This window comes from Primulina eburnea, chromosome 17 (genome assembly GCF_022965805.1).
Source record: "Primulina eburnea isolate SZY01 chromosome 17, ASM2296580v1, whole genome shotgun sequence".
In the NCBI taxonomy this organism is placed as follows: Eukaryota; Viridiplantae; Streptophyta; class Magnoliopsida; order Lamiales; family Gesneriaceae; genus Primulina; species Primulina eburnea.
The window spans coordinates 28,076,841-28,089,072 of record NC_133117.1 but is presented as its reverse complement, the minus strand read 5'-3'; the positions used below and the strand labels follow the sequence as shown (position 1 = coordinate 28,089,072).

Here is a 12,232-nt window from a genome sequence, read left to right as displayed (position 1 = left end):
AGATATACGCTTCTTCATGAACAAAGCCTCGATGAGCATTGTGTTTGATGTGATCCAATGAATTTCAAAGAAGTCTGATACTGATTCAACTAAATGGCTTGAAGCCATGTAGTCAGAAATGGACTCTATGTATTCAAACCAAGTCTGGACATTGGTGGATCAACTTGAGGGAATCGTTCCCATAAAGTGCAAATGGATCTACAAAAGAAAGCTTGGGGCGAATAAGAAGGTAGTGACTTTCAAAGCAAGGCTGGTTGAAAAAGATTATACTCAAAGGCAAGGAGTTGACTATGAGGAAACTTTTTCACCACTATGTTTAAGTCCATTAGATTACTACTAGCCATAGCATCATGGTATGACTATGAGATATGGCAAATGGATGTAAAGACTGCATTCCTCAATGGAGACATCAAAAAGGAAATTTATATGTCTCAACCTGAGGGATACACATCAGTAGGGAGTGAGCATAAGGTATGCAAACTTCAGAGATCAATATGTGGTCTCAAGCAGGAGCCAATGAGTTGAAACCTCAGATTTGATAGCACTAACAAAGAGTTTGGTTTTGCTAAGAATCCTGAGGAACCGTGCATGTACAAGAAAGTTAGTGGGAGTGAAGTGACATTCCTAGTACTTTATGTTGATGACATCCTACTCATTGGGAATGATGTAGGATTACTGCAATCGACTAAAGTATGGTTAGCCAGTAAATTCTCCATGAAAGACATGGGTGAAGCATCCTACGTATTGGGAAAACAAATGTATAGAGATATATCAAAGAGGATGCTAGGACTCACCCAAGTCACTTATATCGATATCATTTTGAAACGATTCTCTATGGAAGAGTTCAAGAGAGGATACTTACCAATATGTCATGGTGTTACTCTATCTAAAGCTATATGTCCCAAAACTGATGAAGAGATAGAGATGATGACACGTATTCCATATGCGTCTGCCATTGGTAGTATCATGTATGGTATGATATCGACATGTCCTGATATTGCTTACGCTCTGAATGTTACAAGCAGATATCAGGCGCACCCTTGTCCAATGCATTGGAAGGCCATGAAAGATATTCTTAAGTACTCGAGAAGGACTAAGAACTTGTTCATTGTAACGTTCCGTAAATTAGACTGCGTATAAGCCATGCATAATTTCTAGTAATTAAATTAAAATGATTTTTCAAGTCCAGGAGTATTTAAATTCTTTTCTTTAAACTTAAGTATTTTATTCAATAGTTTAAGTTTTAACTTTTCAGTTAATTACGTGAGGTCGGATTGGAGTTGGAGTATTGAGATAAAATTTAATAATAAGAAAATATTCCTAAATTTAATTTAAGCCAAGAAATAAGTTATGTTAATGTAAAAGAATGTTTAAGGAATTATTTAATTAATTGGAAATAAGTAGTAAATAAGTTCTTTTAGGTTCAATAATTAATTAAAAACTTAAATTAAAATATGTGACCAATTGGGATAAATTAATCTAGACCTATTTTATTTAAGAAATTGTAACTTAACATATTAGTAATTTATTTTAAGACTTAGCCATGCCATGATAGAAACTTTTATCTTAAATTAAATTATTAAGTCACAAAATATATGATAAGTGTTTTAAACCTTAAACATTTAAAAATTAATGATTTAAACAATATTATATCTTACAATTTCTAGCAAGGTTCGGTTATCCCCTCAACCAAATTAAGTATGTTAGATAACCCTCTATTCTAGTCACCTTGATTAACCCTTCATAGTATAATAATTCTCTCATTTTTTTTAACTCACCAATAATTGGAAATTTAAGCCCCACTTCCCACCTAAATTCCATCAACCCAATAATATAGTCTATCAGAACCACAATACACGTGCAGCAAGAAAGAAGAAAAAAAACAAAATGACTTGCACCTCCCATCTAAATACATTGCATTTGACTCATTTATTTTCCCTTGTATCTTTCCCCTTCATTCCTTAACATCTCCCCTACCCTATCATTCGAAAATGACAAAGAAAAACACCAGCAGAAACGTGTAAAAATCAGCAGAAGAATCATGAACCATCAGCAGAAATATAAGAAAGAAAATACAATCCGACTCCGCCGTGCCGTGCCGTCGTTTAGTTTGTGTTCTTCCTTAAACAATTTCCAGGCATGTTTATATCATTCTTTGCTCTTCAATCAAGTCCTATAAGTATTTTTAAACATCACATGTTCATGATTATAGCAGCAAAACCGAATTTGACAGCAATTTTTATAAGAAAATTCTGCACAGATTTTGTTCCACCTTGTGCTTCACGGTTGTGCATGGTTTTAGTGATTTCAGGGGTTGGCTCACGTCCATGCTTTCCAGGCTACATCTAGGATTGATATAGGGTGTATTAAGAAGGGATTTGACCATTGGTTAAAGCCTCTTTTTTCCCCCAGCAACTCGAATGGCAGCAACACTCCCCTTAGTGTCATATTGAGTTTCAAATTTTCAGCTTGCTGTCAAATGGGATGAATCTGATCTTGGCTGCCCCAGGGGCCATAGCCATGGTTAGAACATCTCCTTATTATGTCTAGGACGTGACCAAGGTATCCTTTCAAAGTCTGGTTCATGGTTCCATCAGATTTTTTTTAAAACAGCAACACAAGCATCACTTGATCTCTTTTAGTTTCTGATTTGTGTGAGTATGGTTTCGGTTTTTGGGTGTTGTATGGATTGTGGTTGGCTTGTAGCTCATAACCATGGTTCATACCACACTTCATAATGTCAAGATCGAGCCAAGGTTAATTATATAGCCACTGGAACGAAGATTGACAGCAAAACAATTCAATATACACACCACTGCACAGAATATGCATTCTCGGCTGGCATGTGGCATGGTCCTATGTGTTGGCTCGGTTTGTGGCTGGCTTTTAGCCCTTAGCCATGGTCCAAGCCATACCTTAGGATGTTGGTTAGAGTCTAGGGTCGAGGGTTCAAGCCAAGAGTCATTACTTTCAGAGTTTCACCACAAATAAGCAACACAACCGCTGCTGTAATTTCTGTATTTTGACAGCAGCTATGGGTCTCGGTTTTTGAGGTGGTTTGAGTTCTTGGCTAGCTTTTAGCCTATGGTCTTGGACTGGACAGTACCTCATCAAGTTAGGAAGGTCATGTTTTTGGCCGTTCGTGATTCGGATCATTTTAGAGGTCGTACGAGAATTTACGGTGCAAGGTGTCAAAATGACTCTCGAAAGAGCGTTTCATGTTTTTGGACTCCATTCACTAAATTTCGAGTACTGTAAATTTAGGAGCATTATTTCATCACTTTAGGCGTATTTTAATCATGACTAAATGATGGTTCGGTGTCGGTTCGGGTTGGTACGGAGTCACGATTAAATACGAAGTCGTTAGGCGTAATTGTCTCAGTTTTTGGATTCAATTACAAAGTTTGATCAAGTTAAATCATTTGCATATTTTTCATGTTAGATTTAAGTCGCAGCGAGCCTGGGAGCGATCCAACTCAATCAGAAAAATTATTACAGAATATTTAATTATGTTATTTAATTATATTACGTGCAAAATATTCATTTTTGAGATTTATGCGATATTGTACCACCCGGTCGCCAGTTACCGGTCAGTTCAGTTTGGTACCACCCGGTCGCCAGTTACCGGTCAGTTCAGTTTGGTATCACCCGGTTGCCAGTTACCGGTCATGTGACTATTACTTCATCCGGTCGCCAGTTATCGGTCAGTTCAGTTCAGTTCAGGGGCCACTTGAGTAGACCATAATCTCACCAGAAAATTATTACAAGTTATTTCATTACAGGGCTTCAAGGAGCAAACATTATCACTTATGATATTTTCAGTTCAGTTATGCACGTATTATAATTACTCATGGAATGATATTTTACGTTAAACTTCATGACATGATATTTTCACATGCAGACGATTTTATTATGTATTTACTTGTTATTTACGATATATGCATGCTGAGTCTTTAGACTCACTAGACTTGATTGTTGTAGGTACTGATGATGTCGGGGCCGAGGGCGGGGACCAGTGAGCTAGCTTGGGTCGGCAGTAGTGGAACCCGAGGACCTCATATTTAGCATTTGTTATTTTCCGAACTCAGTTTTTATCTGTTGATTAATTATTTTAAATTGATACTTTACAAACATTGAATTCTTCCGCTGTTATTTTGAATATTAAACTTTATTTATCAGTTCATCTTATGATTAAGACATTTTAATTATTTAAAAAGAAAATTTTTAATTTTTCTGCAAATTTACGAACATGAATTTACGGGCCTTTACATTCATGGTCTGTGGGGGTGGAGAATTTAAATTGGAAGGCTACACTGATTATAGCTTTCATTGTGACGTAGATGATTCGAAATCGACCTCTGGTTTTGTATTCATGCTTAATGGTGTGGCTGTCTCTTGGAAAAGTTCCAAGCAAGACACCGTTGCGGATTCCACCACTGAAGCTGAATACATTGTTGCATCTGATGCATCCAAAGAGGCAGTTTGGATGAGGAATTTTGTCCAAGTGTTGGGCGTTATTCCTAATGGAGTTGATCCAGTCCCGTTGTACTGGGACAACACAGGTGCCATTGCGCAAGCAAAGGAACCAAGGTCTCATCAGCGATCCAAACATGTACTGAGGAAGTTCCACATCATACGGGAGATGGTGGGAAGAGGAGACATATCAGTTGAAAGAGTCCCCTCGGCAGATAATGTTGATGATCCACTTACAAAGCCCTTGCCGGGACCATTGTTTGAAAAGCATCGCGAAGCAAATGGATTAAGGGTATTTGGCTCTAGGGCAAGTGGGAGATTGTAAGAGTAGATGCCCTGCAAGCCAACGGTTGGCTAGGGAATTTATTGACTTAAGTGAAATAAACAATCTTTATTTTAATAAAATTTAACTTTTTATGGTCTTGTTATACTTTATCTGTATACCCATGAAAATAGCATAGATAAAGTCCTTGATTATGCTTTAATACAAATGAATCGTAATTCGATGTTGAAACTCATTTGTAAACACTGCATATTCTAAATTCGTTCCTAGTCGATTCAGCCGCCTAAAACAGGGATAAAGGCCGCTTGAGCTCGAGACTATTATCTGTGATGTTGTGTACTGCGTTTCTTGGTAAGGGCATAGAGATTTCCAAAAATGCAGATGGGTAGTCATATGATGATTTCCGAACAACCCTCCCTCGGACTTTCCAAGTGGTTATCATTCATCGAGAGGATAAGTCCGTGGTTATGATTGTACACCATTAGTCCTTACGACCCGGGACAACACTGAGGCTCTATATGCTAGGGCTGTGCTTTGACTCGTTTCCCGGCTCCAGGAGAGTCATCAGGTGGCGAGGTTGGGTATAGTTGCGACACATATAGGAGCCAGTGCATTGTAGTCGGGGATTCACCGCTCACCTGCGGGTGTGGATATCCTATGTGATCTGATAAAATAATAGTGCATGGAATCTCTGGCCAGAGTATGAGATGTACGTTGGAGAAATAGTTCTCCAATAGTACACGCGATGCCACTATTATATTTATCACATAGTTATCGAATTAATATGCAACCCTCGATGAACCAATGGTTTCAGATTCGATCGGGATATATGAGATGAAGGGACCGTACTGTACGCTAATCATAATCGACTGGTTCTTGCAGGCACTATCAGTGATACCTAGGGGATCATGGGGCGATGCTACTAGACGCTCTTACCATGATCCGATGGGTGCAATCAGAAATGAGTTCTGACATTCTTAATCAAGGTGTTGATGAAAAGAATGGGGCTAACTGGGGTAAGCCCGAATAAGAATAAATATTATTCTGAATCCCAAAGAGTTGTGAACTCTTGGCTAACTGTATCCCTGAACCATTGAGGGTCACACAAGCACTGGATTGTTTGTTCCTGTTGAGAGAATAAATTCAAGAAGTTGAATTTATATTGTATAGTAAATTCAAGGAATTGAATTTATGATAATTAAATTTCGAGAGAATAAATTCAAGGAGTCACTACAAAAAAAAAGACTAAAGTCAACGGTGAAAAACCGTTGTTGTATGTCTTGAAAAATCGTTGCTAAAGCCCCCTGTGGTTAAAGGGTACGCTCAAAGACAACGGTGCAAAACCGTTGTCGTAGACATCAAATACAACGGTGGAAAACCGTTGTGGTATGTCTTGAAAAACCGTTGTTAAAGCCCCTGTGGTTAAAGGATACGCTCAAAGACAACGGTGAAAAACCGTTGTCGTAGACGTCAAATACAATGGTGAAAAACCGTTGTCGTATGTCTTAAAAAACCGTTGTTAAAGCCCCTGTGGTTAAAAGGTGCGCTCAAAGACATCGGTGGAAAACCGTTGTTGTAGACGTCAACGACAACGGTGAAAAACCGTTGTAAAATGATAGTTGCGACGGACTCATACAAAAACCCGTCGCAAGTAGCGACGGTTTTTGACCCGTTGCTAAACGTATCGACGGTTATTAATAACTGTCGCTACATTTAGCGACTGTTTATCATTAGCTGTCGCTAAATATAGCGACGGCATTCATGCAAAATACCGTCGCTACTTAGCAACAGTTAATACATGAATTCCGTCGCTAATATTTTCGGTAAAATAAAAAAATAATAATAATTTAATAAATCTGTTTTGTTAATTGGTACAATCGTGTAAGAGATAAAAAAATTTAAGTGTCGTGAAGTGATAAAATCGTGTAAGAGATAAAAATTTTGATTGTTTTGAAGCGGTAAAATCGTGTAAGAGATAAAAATTTGAAGTGTTGTGAAGTGGTAAAATCGTGTAAGAGATAAAAATTTTAAGTTTTGTGAAGTTGTAAAATCGTGTAAGTGATGAAAATGGAGCGAATTTGCATGTATTTATAGAGTGGTGGAAGAAAATGGAGGGGAAATTAGGCGGGATCGAATTTTTGAAATTGGCGACGGTGTTTCTAAAACGGTCGCTAATATTAGCGACGGTGTCTGTAAAACCGTCGCTAATATTTGCGACTGTTATTGATATTTCGTCGCTAATTTCAAATGAGCGACGGGTGCACTTGATTCTGTTGCTTACTTTAGCGACGGTTTGAAACTAACCGTCGCAAAGTTGAATGTAGCGACGATTTATCTTTTACTGTCGCTAATATTAGCGATGGTTTTAAGGAAACCGTCGCTAAATACCGTTGCGTTCTATTTTTAACCCACGCCAATCGACAACGGTTTTTCTAAAACCATTGTCGATTGTCCAAAAAACACGCTAATAGACAACGGTTTCATAAAACCGTTGTCATAAACGTTCAAAGACAACGGTTTTACAGAACCGTTGTCATTGACCCTAAAAACCGTTGTCTTTGACCCCCAAAAGACAACGGTTTACTAAAACCGTTGTCGATTTTCCAAAAAAACACGCTAATAGACAACGGTTTCATCATAAACATTCAAAGACAACGGTTTTACAGAACTGTTGTCATTGACCCTAAAAACCGTTGTCTTTGATCCCCAAAAGACAACGGTTGTATAAAAACCGTTGTCGTTTGCTTAAAAATTTATCTACGACAACGGTTTTAGCTAAAACCGTTGTTAAAAAGTTTTTTAACAACGGTTTTAGCTAAAACCGTTGTCGTATGTGTGTTGTTGATTCTGAAAATTCTTGTAGTGAGTTGAATTTATAAAAATTTGAGAATTTAATTTATTAAACTCAAATGTTGGGTTTATTAAATATTGAATTTTGGAGGTGATAAAAATTCAAGGAGTTGAATTTATAATTTAAATAATAAATTCAAATGTTGAATTTATAATGTATTTAATTTATTAAGCTCAAAAGTTGAGTTGATTAATTAATAAATTAAATATGGTGGGTAATATGTTTAATGGGCTTGTAGGAGTACAAGTCCAACATAATAAATAATTAAAATTTTAATGGGCCATGATTAAATTAATTAAACTAGTTGGACTAGCCCAATTAATTAAATCAAGCCCATTAATGTTAATTATGTCATTAGGCTATTATTTAATTATAAATAACACATGTTAATTAAAAACCTAGCCTACCACAACAAAAAGTCTTCGAGACTTTCACTTTCAAAGAAAAAAAAATGGCCACTCCCCTTTTTGAAGGAAAATTTTGAGTTGTCTCTCTTAATTTTCTCTCCTACGCAAAATCTCTTCCAATATTTCTAGTGCAATTTGGAAGAGGATCAAACAATTCAGTCGTGGACCTGATTAGACGAAACGAAAGGAGTCTCTTGAAGAAAGTTCGTAGGAATTCATCAAGAGCCAAATCTGTTATACCGGATCGGTTGGTGTCCAGTGATTAATTCACCAAAGGTATAACGATTTTAAACTCCCTATGTATGTTTATGTTTAAATCATACGAGCGTCCAAACATATTTTGATTGTCAAAATAAATATTTTTAAATCTTCCGCTGCGTTTGGGCGTGTAGAAAACCGAGATCCAACACCACATCCCCTTAAACAACCCAATACCGTGCACCCTAGTCACGACTCTCCATATGACCAACCAGCCCTTAACTGACCCGTACCAGGATTCCACGGGACCCTAAGACCCCACCTAGACCCTAGCCATGCACCCTGGTCCAGCCTAACCCAACAACCTGAAGGGAACCCGTGGGTCCAGCGACCTATCGACCCTTCCTGGACCACTTAATGACACCTAAATGCAGGATTTCATGCGAAGACGAGGATCAAAAACTCGATAAAACGAAGGAGTTCATGCATATTTCGTATTGAAATGACATTCAATAACGTTCTAGCATACATATAATCAAACCAATGTATTTTCAAGCATATTTTTTTATTATCAAAATACAGTATATGTTGGAACTTTTCAAGTTCGCAATCTTGATTTTGATGTTAACAAAACTTGTAATTGTGTTTCTAACATATTTACTCAAGTGTGAAGTTGCAAACACAAGAAGCAAGCTGAAACTGAATTTTGCACAAACTAAATTTCTGGCGAGCTTCGGTGTTTTGAAGATATCTCTCAACTGGATGATCCAAATGACAATCCGCGAATTGGAGTGATTAGAAAACCCAATTTGGAACAAATCATATTTCACGTCAGTTGGGCAAAATCGGATGTTATAAAGGGCTAACTGATCGCTGAAGTGACGAACTGATTGCACGAAAACAGCAATCAGTTGGCTTTGAGCAGCTGTGGTATTTTGGTCATATCTCTCAGCTCGGTTATCGAAACGAAGCGATTCAGTATGCGTTGGAAAGATAAGACAAAGATCTACAAATCATTCTTATAAGTCAAAGTCTGAATCGAAGCTTACGATGCTGACCAGTTTGAACCGCTGACCAGTTCAACCACTGACCAGTTTTCAACCGCTGACCAGTTTGAACCGCTGACCAGTTTTCAACCGCTGACCAGTTTTCAACCGTTGACCAACCAGTTTAAGCTCGGGAAAATGTCCAGCAAAGCGAATTTGACCGTTGCAACTCCAGAAACAGTACAGAAACTTTCTCAACGGTCATATTCTTGTGTCCAACGTATATATCAGTATTGGGGCTTATAAATACAACATCTTGAAGATCAAATAAGAGCTTTGGAAGGGGATTCAAAGCATGGACAGTTAGCATGAAGAAATCAGCTAGTTGAGAGCACAAGCCCTTGTGTGAGGATACATTTGAGATGTGCACTGTAAAAGATAAATTCCTCACACACACAATCACTCACACATATATGAGAGAGTTGAGCTTACAAGTTTAGTTGAGTGAGTCTTTACACAAAGACGTAAAACATTGTGTTTGTAGTCTTTGCATATGAGACATTAAACAATATGCTGATTGTGAGGTGCTGCCTACAATCTTGAGTGCTAGGAGTTCAGTTTTAGGCAGTGGGTAAGTCCTAGCTGAATGGGTTTGTACAATAAGTTGTATAAATCAAAGTCTTCTAGTGGATCCTTCCCAAGGGAAGAAGGGGTGACGTAGGAGTGTTTGAAATCTCCGAACATCCATAAACAAATTCGTGTCTATTTGTTTATTGCATTTACTTATCATTTTCACTGTTTTTATAGATGCATTGTTGAAGCATTTTATGTCTTCTTCAAATACCAAAATATTGCATACCAAGTGTTTGATAAAATGCTTCAACTGAAATACTTTTACACATTCAACTTGCATATATTTTAAATGGTTTACAAATTATTTAATTTGTTTCTACGAAGGATTATTTCGAGTATCTTCCGCTTGGTTTTTAACCAAACTTGATTTAATTCATCGGTGTTCAATATTTCAAGAACCGAGCTATTGTAGCTCAACGGTGATCCCCCTAACCGATCCTAACAGTATATAACATGATCGATGCATAAAATAAAAGTTTAGACATACCTTTATGTTAAACACATGAAATAACGAAAAACGAAATCGTGGGAAAACGGAGACCGAACGAAGATGGATTTCTGTGTTTAATGGCTTGAAAAGGGGCTAAATAAATCAAGGAATGTTGTATGATGAACGCCTAAGGTTGTTGATGGAAGGAAAAATCGAAAACTCCAATGCAAACTTCGGTCGAGCTTGGTGTGTTGCTAGTGTGCATTTTTGTGTGTGTGTCGTGTGGTGTGAGATAATTTAGAGCTAGGACTCTTTTATAGATTGTTTAGGATGTTTATTAGGTGTTTAGTTTAATTAAAACACCACTTAAAATTACTAATTAAGCTTTTACAATTTAAATTACAAATTAAGCCCTCAAATTTTGAAATTAAGAGTCCTAAAATTTTAAAATTCTACCCATAATTAAATACTACCTAATTAGATTAATTAAGTCATAGGAATAATTATTAAATATTTTATTTTGAGTGGAGTATTTAAATCCCCCATTTCCCAATTTTGCTAATTAAAATGCTTAGCATGTTTTTATTTCACTTGATAAATTAAATTTAGCCTTAAAATACTAAAATTTAAAATATATTTTTAAATACTTAATTTATTGACTTAAAATAAAATTTAACTTATAATTTTAACATCTTAATCGTCTCCGGTTTTCTTTCTCGGTTCGGCATCGCATATTCATATGAAAACTAAAATTTGAGAAAACATTTTAAATTGCATAATAATATATATAAATTATTAGAAAAGACATTTTAAATTGCATAAAATAATTTAACACATAACATGCATCACCTAAATTATTAATTATGTGATAAAATAATTAAATTGCATAAAATAATTTAACACATAACATGCATCACCTAAATTATTAATTAAATAAATAAATTATTTCAATCATGTATGAGGTTTATGTGTACTGGTTTTGGGCATTACATGATCTACTTGTTCTTTTTCTGTCAAGTTTACACCCTGTATATTCTGCATCAGAATATCCAACTAGGTTGAATGTTGAGTCTTTAGCATATCATAATCCAAAATTTTGAGTTCCTTAACATGCATTGCACGTGGTAAGATAGAGTTCATAAGAATTTAATGGACATAACATGTTTATTTATATTTTTACAAAAAAAATCATGTGAAACCGTCCCACAATTAAATTTTGTCAGACGAATTTTCTAAATATGAATCGAATTGACGCGTCTCATAATATAAATCTGTAAGATCGTGTTATATATAAAAGACTTATTCAAGATATATGGGAAACCAATCTCTTTTCCATTGAAAGGTAAATATTAAAACCGAAGTGGCATTATTCATGATTTGAAGCTTTTAGAAATAATAATCACAACAAGAGACCCTTTTGATGTCATCTCTTTGAACACCTGGCAAGAAAAAGATACACACAGAAACACATAATATAAATAAAAATATCAACCATAGACGTGGAAAAGAAACAAAAACTAAAATAACACAAATTGAAAATTATTATATATGACAAAATATGAAAAACAAAACTAACATTGATGTTCCACTGCCAGTACATTATCCACTGAGGATAAATTTGTCGGAACAAAGACATCAACGTTTGATTGTCCAACATCAATGGAATCGGAGCAAAGACACACTACAAGAAAAATGACTTTCCGCAGCACGTCATCAACAGCGTGCATTAAAAGCACGCTGCGAATACGACTTTTCACGGCGTGCACCGACCTGTGCGCCGTTAATAGTGTTACACTTGATACTATTAACGGCGTGCTTTAAAAGCACGCTGCGGATAGTACTATCGACGGCGTGCATATAAAGCAAGCTGCGGATAGTAACTTGATACTATTAACAGCGTGCATTAAAAGCACGCTCTGGATATTACTATGGATGGCGTGCATTAAACGCACGCTGCGGATAGTAATATTT

At 36.3% G+C, this 12,232-nt stretch overlaps 1 long non-coding RNA gene across 1 annotated transcript; it reads left to right on the top strand.

Annotated features, from left to right (window-relative positions):
• The first annotated feature begins 1,189 nt into the window (after window positions 1-1,189).
• On the top strand, window positions 1,190-4,197 carry LOC140818648 (uncharacterized). The gene is made up of 2 exons (XR_012115028.1): window positions 1,190-2,562; window positions 3,982-4,197. It is a non-coding gene; the product is annotated as an uncharacterized lncRNA (long non-coding RNA).
• Window positions 4,198-12,232: the final 8,035 nt, after the last annotated feature.